General features: G+C 58.5%; 1 non-coding gene across 1 annotated transcript; it reads right to left on the bottom strand.

Moving 5' to 3' along the window:
- Positions 1–1,239: 1,239 nt before the first annotated feature.
- Positions 1,240–1,324, bottom strand: TRNAQ-UUG. The gene has a single exon. It is a non-coding gene; the product is annotated as a tRNA-Gln (tRNA).
- Positions 1,325–8,296: the final 6,972 nt, after the last annotated feature.

Here is an 8,296-nt window from a genome sequence, read left to right as displayed (position 1 = left end):
CGCATATGAACTCCTGGATCACAAAGCACCGAGACCAATTTTTTAATCTTTTTTTTTTTTTTTTTACAATTACATTCCTATCATAAAAGTCTTCATTAGACGTTGTCACCAGCTTGTATTGTGTTAGGGAAGTGATACCATCCCGGGCTTTTGACAAGACTGCATTTCCTTCCCATTAAAGAGGGCTCTCATAACAAAAGCCTTTTCTTTCTTCCCAACAGCTAAGGGCTGTGGCTTGGAAGGCTGGTCTAGGCTCCAGGGGAAATTGAACGCCCTCCTTGCTCACAGCCCCAGCACGCCGGCATTTTCCGTAGACGCGGCCTCTTCCCAAGCAAGGCCAACGGGGTGGGGGGCAAGCGCACCCGGCCCCCCAGCCCGCCGGACCGTGTGTTCCTTGACACAGCCCTTTGCGACGACGAGACAGGCTTGGGGAGGAGAGTGAGTCCTGCACCCCATTCGCCCCGCTCCCTACAAACAGCCATTGAGTGGAAGCCAGTCTGAACAGCCCCCTAGGTACTATCAACCCATCTGTCCCTCCTTTTGGTAAAGGTTGTGGTGTACCCACTGGTGTTATGCACTCCTAGGGGTTGGGGTGCCGCAGTGAGTCCTGGGCGACCCTGCCTAGCCTGCCTGCCTCCTGGGGGCCCCCAGCTCAACCCGCAGGTGCCCGCCCGCCCAGCAGGTGCGCCCTTGGTCAGCCCGCGGGGCTTTCCAGCCCTGGCCAGCTCTGGGCTGTAAGAGGTAGACAAAAAAAAAAAAATAAAATAAACCAACAAAGGAAGTCCGAACCACGCTCCCCGCTGCCCTGAGGGGATGCTCCGCCCTGAGGAGCACCTGGAAATCCTTCCTGCTCGACTTGATGGCTCAGAGAATGCCACAGTCGCCACCATTATAAACCAGTTGGGGTGTGTACCTGTAGGGCGGTGGGGGGTGGGTGGGGGGTGGGTGGGGGGTGGGATGTGGTCCTTTGCTTAGCCGTGTGACCTTGAACTTGTCCCTCAACCTCTCTGGACTTCCGTATCCTCCTGTGTAAGATAGGGAAAAAAAATCATACTTTGCAGCTCTGTAATGCAGATTACATTTTTACTGATGTAGCTAGAGCTATGCTTTCCTGTATATTTTCTTTCCTTCTTTTTTTAAATATTTACAGATTTTTGGAGAGTGCAAGTGAGGGAGGGGCAGAGAGAGGGGGACAGAAGATCTGAAGCAGGCTCTGTGTGGACAGTCTTGACAGCTTTGAGCCCGATGTGGGGCTCGAACCCACGAACCGCGAGATCATGACCTGAGCCAAAGTCAGATGCTCAACCGACTGAGCCACCCAGGCGCCCCTCTTGTGCATTTTCTATGGACATGGGGCATGCCTGCGGTTTAACACCTGGAACAGCATGGGGTACATAGAGGGCCCTCAACAAACGGTGGTCACCGTGCATCCCGAGTGCTTATGCAGTGGACAAAGGTGATGTCTGCTGTGGAGCCCCAGCACAGGCAGATCACGACCAGAAATGATCAAGGTAACTTGCAAATCTCTGCAGTCGACCCTGGTCTACAGCTCCATGAGCAGGAGAATGTAGGTGCTTAGAAGAACCCCGGGAAACGTGGCATCCGAGGGCCGGTCAGGCCCGTGGCGGGGGGGGGCAGCCCCCTGCCTTCCACGAAGCCCTGTTCCCTGTCCCATCGCCAGAGCACCCTGCCCTTGTTGCACTTGAAGGAGACGGTGGCCTTCAGAGCGCAGGGAGGGCTCAGCTACCAGATGACAACAGGAGATTCAGAGAGCTCGGATTTGCATCCACTTTGCATCTCATTTGCATAGGACCGCAGCCTGCCTAGCCCATGCCTCCTGCTCATCCTCTTTGGGGGTGACGGTGGGGGGCTCCTCAGTGCTCTGTCCTCTGGGGAGGAGGAGGGAGGCCAGCAGGAGGAGGACGGGGCCCCTGCCCAGGGCTGCAGGGGCAAGGATCGGCTCTCCTGAAGTTCCCTGGAAAACTGCCAGTGGGCAGGAAGTTCCTCTTTTTTCCAGGGGATCATTTTCTCTCTTAAGCCAAGAGCTCACTGTGCTAACGAAGTGGCCCTTGTGGCTTAATGTCTCTCTGGGTCACTCGGTTTCTGCGGCTGCCAGGGGCACAGCGGTCCTGAGTCCTCTAGAAAAGGGGGAGACGCATTGTCCTCGGTTTGAATGAAATTCTTTCTAGAGAAATTCTTTCATTACCATCACGACAGGTGACAAGGCTCAGCCGGCCCCTTCCGGTGCCAGGCTGGCGGGCTTGCACCCCCCTCCCTGTGGCAGGCCAGGCAGAACGCAGGGTCTGGGGGCGTTGGGAGCCCCCCAGAACCTACCCCGGGCTTCCTGATGGGGGAGAGTCATCCCAGAGGGTCTGAAGCTTTTTTTTTCGACGTTTATTTATTTTTGGGACAGAGAGAGACAGAGCATGAACGGGGGAGGGGCAGAGAGAGAGGGAGACACAGAATCGGAAACAGGCTCCAGGCTCCGAGCCATCAGCCCAGAGCCCGACGCGGGGCTCGAACTCACGGACCGCGAGATCGTGACCTGGCTGAAGTTGGACGCTTAACCGACTGCGCCACCCAGGCGCCCCAAGGGTCTGAAGCTTTTACCCTTTCCAGGTTTCAAACGCGGAGAGAGACTGGGGCTGAACTTTGTGTGTGACACTTCAGTCCTGGAAGATGGGAAACAACCATGGAGGCAGCTGTGTGTGTCACCTGTCTTTCCTCCTTGGAAAATGGACAGTAGCTGAGCAAGGTGACTAGAGAGGGCTTCGACACCCAGCAAACAGCCATCCCTGCCTGGAGCTTTGGGGGAGGCGGCTGGTCCTGCGTCCAGGGCTTGACAAGGGCAGATCCCAGCTCTGCCCCTTGCCCTTCTGTGACCCCGGGCCAGTCCTGAACCTCTCTGAGTCTTCTTAAAAATGTTTAAAAAAAATATTTATTTACTTTTGAGAGAGAGAGAGAGAGGCAGAGAGAGGGACACACAGAATCCGAAGCGGGCTCCGGGTTCTGAGCTCAACACAGAGCCTGACATGGGGCTTGAACTCCCGGACCACAAGATCACGACCTGAGCTGAAGCCGGACGCGTAACCGACTGAGCCACCCAGGGGCCCCTGAACGTCTGAGTCTTAGCTTCCTGCTGCCCCATAAGCACGACACCATCTTGAGATCGATAATTATTAGCAAAGCTGAGGTCCAGGGGTCAGTGGCAACTGCCCCTCCGGACGGGGTGTTCTCAGGGCATAAGCCTCCCCCTTTCCTACCCCCCCCCCTCCTTGGTTTAACTGGTTCAGCGTTTAGGGCAAAAATCAACCCTCACCCAGAGGATGTAGAGGGGGTGGGTCCTGGGATCTGACCTCAGCTGGTGCCTGTCACTTATTCTCCCCTTGTTCTGTCAAAGGGGAGGCCAGGCTGGGGCCTCAGCCCTGCCTGCTACCAGGTGCCGACAGCTCCAAAGAAGCCCATGGCACCTGTCCCCCTCCCCACACTCGGAGAGGGAAGGGGGGTTGGGGAGGGGAGCTGAGACCTGGGAAACACCCAGCAATAAAGGACTTTAAAATAGATTTACTTTAATTATATACTTCGATAATTTGCAACAGCTTCCCTTCCTGTTATTAAATTACAACAGTAACTCATCTAATGGATTTTCACCGAGAAAACATTCGTTTTATTTTATTGTGTTTTTGTGCTGCCGTCTATGACGAGGGCCGCAAGTTCTAGCCCCGTCCCCGGCACGGGCCGCCCAGGGGAGGCGGGGTGGGGAGGGGGCTCCGCAGAGCAGGGGGGGATGCTGCCTGCTGGCTCAGGGCAGGGCAGCGGGGTGGGGGGGGGGCACTGTCAGCCCCGAGGAGCTCACGGTTCAGGGCTGGCCTAAAGCCCAGTCCCGTGCTTGAGTGTGGCGGGAGGGGCAGAAGCTGTCATCAAGGCCCCTCCCGCAGGAGTGCTCAGAGTCTGGAAGATTCTGGGCTTGGTGGAGCTCACCGTCACTCACGGAATCACTGCTGTCTGTTCCTCAATGGAATCTCTTTCTTCTCACGCAGCTTCAACAAGGAGCCTATCCAATGCCCTAGAATGAGGCAAAGCCTTCCTAAGCTCACTCTTGTCTGGCAAAGCAAAGGACTGTCCAGAGGTCCTTTGAAGTGACAAAGACACACTGGTACCAGTTGTGGGCACCTTCCAGTGTTCTGAAAAATCCCTGATTTCTGCCAAACACCGCGGCCTGAGGCCAAGCATCCAAGCATGAGAGATGATTACCCACAATCCCGCCGTGAGCAAGCTAGCAAGAGAGAGAGACAGAGAGAGAGAGAAGAATCATTTGACTCAGTTGTGATCATGTGACATTCAATGTCTCTTACTGCAAGGCCTCGCTCGTTTATCAAGTTAAAATTTATTAGAGGGGCGCCCGGGTGGCTCAGTCAGTTAAGCACGTGACTCTGGCTCAGGTCACGATCTCGCGGTCCGTGGGTTCGAGCCCCGCGTCGGGCTCTGTGCTGACGGCTCGGAGCCTGGAGCCTGCTTCGGATTCTGTGTCTCCCTCTCTCTCTGCCCCTCCCCTGCTCGCGCTCTGCCTCTCTCTGTCTCAAAAATACATAAATGTTAAAAAAAATTTTTTTTTTTAATTTATTAGAAATGTTTGCTCGTCTTGCAAAATACTCGCGGCACAAGTGACTCGCAGTCCGAGGTTTTAGTGACGTTGTCAGAATTCCGGCAGCAATCCTATGGGGTAGTTTCGACCATTATTCTTCCTCATTTACATGCAAGGAAACTGAGGCGCAGGTCAGCTTAGTAGATGCATAAGTTCTGAGTGCCTGGCGGAGAACTTGACCTAGATGGAACCCTGAAACCCAGGCTGGTCTCGGCTGGTTCCCAGAGGTTAGCGTGCCAGGGCCACCTGGACAGGGCCCCAGTGTGCAGAGGGCTGGGCGGTCGGCAACTCCGGTGGCTCCGCTATGTGAGAAGAACTGGCAGGTGGCTTCCCTGGAGACCTGTGTTGCTGCCGCAGGGCCTCCTGGTGGCCGTGCCTGGTCCCGCCCCCTCGGGGATGGGGACCCGGCCCAGACTCAGGTCTGATGCGTGGGCCCGGCTGGCCAGGCCCTGCCCTCACTCTGCCCCACCTGCCCAGTCCCACCTGTGTCCTTCCTACAGCGGTCCCCTGGGCTGCTGCACCTGCAGCTCATGGCACCTGTCGCACAAGGGACCTTGTCCTATCCCGCTCTGTCCCCCCTGGGCCCTCGTGGTCCTCTGTGGCCCCTCTGTGTTGTCCCCGGCATTTCCTAGGCTCCCACTTGGCCTTACTCTCCGGCTCTAAGGAGATCAGGGTCCACTCAGCTCCTAGGCGCCCTCTGACTCAGGGCTGCCCCTGGAGGGGGGCACCTGCCTCACCCCTGCCTCACCCCTGCCTCACCCCAGGCCCAGGGCATCCGCTGTGCCGTAGTCACAAACCTCGCCCGGCACCCAGGTCACTCCCCCCACCCTCATGCTTTAGGGGGTGGGTCTGCACCCTGCTTCCAGCTCGGGGGTCCTCCCCTCCCCCACCCCAAGCGGCCCCAAGCCCCCAGCCCGCGGGTCCCCGGAGATCTGGCAGGGAGGAGGTGAGAGGGGAAAATGCACGCTCACCCGCACACTGTCCCGCAGGGACCAGGTCGCATGGGCCAGGCACATTAGAAAAGCAGAGGACAGAACGCCTCCCTCCCTAAGCTGCGGAGAGAGACAGCGAGGCAGGTCAGAATAAATGAATGCCACACCTCGGTGTCTTCCTCAACGAATCCCTGGCAACGGAGCGTCCTCCTAATAAACAAACGAACGAGGGCAACTCAGCAGCCACTCGAGGTCGGGGGTGAGGTTGGCACTCGCACCAGAGGCGTGAGGATGTGTGTGGGAAGCAGGTGGAAAATTGCTTGGGAGGACGAGTGTAATTAATGGATAAACTCAAGCACCTTAAGGCAAATTAATTTGTCTCCAACCTTGAGCTTCTCAGCCAGGGGATCCGGGGGGGAGAAGGGGAGGAGGTGGGTCGTGCTTCTTACCTCCCGATCTGCCATCCCCGAGAGCCCAGGTGCCTTCATCCGTCGGCCAGGCGCCTCGAGGTCCCCTTCTCCTGGCGCGGGGAATGCCTGGCGGCCAGGGTGCGGACCCGTCTCGTCTCCGTGGTGTGCACGTCGGAGGTTTCCAGCAGCTCTGCTGTTCTTGCGGGAGCAGCTTCAAGCTGCTCGGAACACCGATGTCCTGGCGCCCTTGCTGACCGTCCCGGGACACGTCCTCTGCTCTTTCCGTGTCGCCGTCTGGCTGCGCGCTATTTCCAGCGCACGCACTCTCTCCGCCCCACATGAACATCCTTCGTGGGCCGAGTCTTGGTTCGGGGAGCCGGGGACGCGGAGGACCCAGCATCTGTGCGGCTCCGGGCCGACTCCGTGGTTCTCGGAGGGTGTTTCAGGAGCAGAGTGAGTCTTGATTATGAGATTAAAATCACTTTGTGCTGTCTCTTGGTGGGGAGCTTTTATTTCTGATCTGGCTTATTGACCACTGATTTCAATTTTTTTTTTTTTTAACGTTTATTTATTTTTGAGACAGAGAGAGACAGAGCATGAACGGGGGAGGGGCAGAGAGAGAGAGAGACACAGAATCTGAAACAGGCTCCAGGCTCTGAGCGGTCAGCACAGAGCCCGACGTGGGGCTCGAACTCACGGACCGCGAGATCGTGACCTGAGCCGAAGTCGGCCGCTTAACCGACTGAGCCACCCAGGCGCCCCGACCACTGATTTCTAGATTACGGCCCTTACCTTCACCCAACGTTGCCTTCCAGGTACGGTTTCCCCGGAATCATATGGAGCCTACAGGATGTTGATTAGAGAGCGAATGCGGGGAGGGAAGCAGGAGCCCGTTGGAGGGAGAGTCTGGCCCTCAGAGCCCGCCGGTCCTTCATGCCCTCCATCGATGCGGCTTCGGATGCAGCCCCCCACCCCAGGGAAGGGCGAGGCCTTTCTGCAGCCGAGGCCATCCCTGAGCGCGTGCGTCCAGCATTGACAGGGGATCTGGGGGGCTCAGCCCACGGTCTGCCAGCTTGTGGCATTGCTCTGGGCTAGTCTCGCTGACCCTCGGGGGTGGCCTAGGACCCCGGCCTGGGCGTCCATCTCATCACCACCCACGTCCTAGCCACTCCATTCAAGTTCCCTTTGTCTGCCCAGAGAACTCCTACTCACGCAGTGAGACCCAGACCAAATGTCCCCTCTGCAGAGGTGCTGTCTCTGTATTCTCTCTGGCCGTCCGGGGCTCCCCGGCACCTCCTCCCTACCCCATCCTAGGATTTACCCTCATGCCTATAAAAATGATTTCCTGCAAGCTTGCCACCCCGCCCCCACAGGCCACAGGGTCAGAAACACCTTTGCTTGCCCCCTCCGCGCCTCCCCGGCACCCAGGGCCCTGCCCGGAATGCGGAAGACGCTCCACTGAGCGAATGGCGGGGCCGGTGCCAGGTGAGGGGTGGGGGGAGGCAGCCCCAGGGTGTCAGGCCCCAGGCGGAGCCCCTGCCGCCAGGCCCTCAGGACCCTGGGGGAGCCTCGGGGCCGCCTGCCCCCTTGGTGGGAAAGGCCCTGTCATCAGGGACACGGCTGCCCTCCAGGGAAGTTAGACAGATAGGCTCATTCGCTCACAGCGACATCATTCCTTGGCCTTTGTCCCTGCTTGGAAAACCTCCCTGGATGCTTGGCGGCCTGAGCCCCATCACTTTGATGGATGGGTAGGGCCGGCAGGGAGTTCTTCCTCCGTCTTCTAAACCCCCTTCCCTCTGTGACGGGGGAGTCAGGGAGCGGAGGAGGGGGCGTCGGGCCAGGAGTTTTAGCTCTCCCTCCCTGGGGCTGCCACCCGGCCCTTTAAAGGTTAAACGGATTTATGTGGCGGCTCTGGGAGGGGACCGGGCCTGACAGGGTGGGAGGAGAGAATGAAGGCCAGTGTCCTCCCTGCGTCCCTTGCCAGACGGGGTGGGGGGGGGAGCTTCGGTGCCTCCCTGGTGCCACCGTGCAGCGCCCACTCCAGGGGCCAAGCTCTCTGGGACCAAGAGGCGGGTGGGCGTTCGGGGTGGGCCCGGAGGGAAGCCGAGGACACCGCGTGGGAGGAAAGGAATGCCCCGTGCGGGGCCCGGATGCTGGTCACCGCTGGCGAGGGCAGGTGGCGTGGCAGCGGGCGGGTGAGAGCCGACCCCAAGGGTCTGGATTGCAGGCCCCGGGAACAGGGGTTTGTGAACCCCCGAGGCTCCTCTCAAAAACGCACCCTGCCCCACTGTGCCTTTGCAGAACCGTTA

The sequence above is a fragment of the Prionailurus bengalensis genome, chromosome E1 (genome assembly GCF_016509475.1).
Source record: "Prionailurus bengalensis isolate Pbe53 chromosome E1, Fcat_Pben_1.1_paternal_pri, whole genome shotgun sequence".
Classification (NCBI taxonomy): Eukaryota; Metazoa; Chordata; class Mammalia; order Carnivora; family Felidae; genus Prionailurus; species Prionailurus bengalensis.
This window is presented reverse-complemented; position numbering and strand designations above follow the sequence as displayed.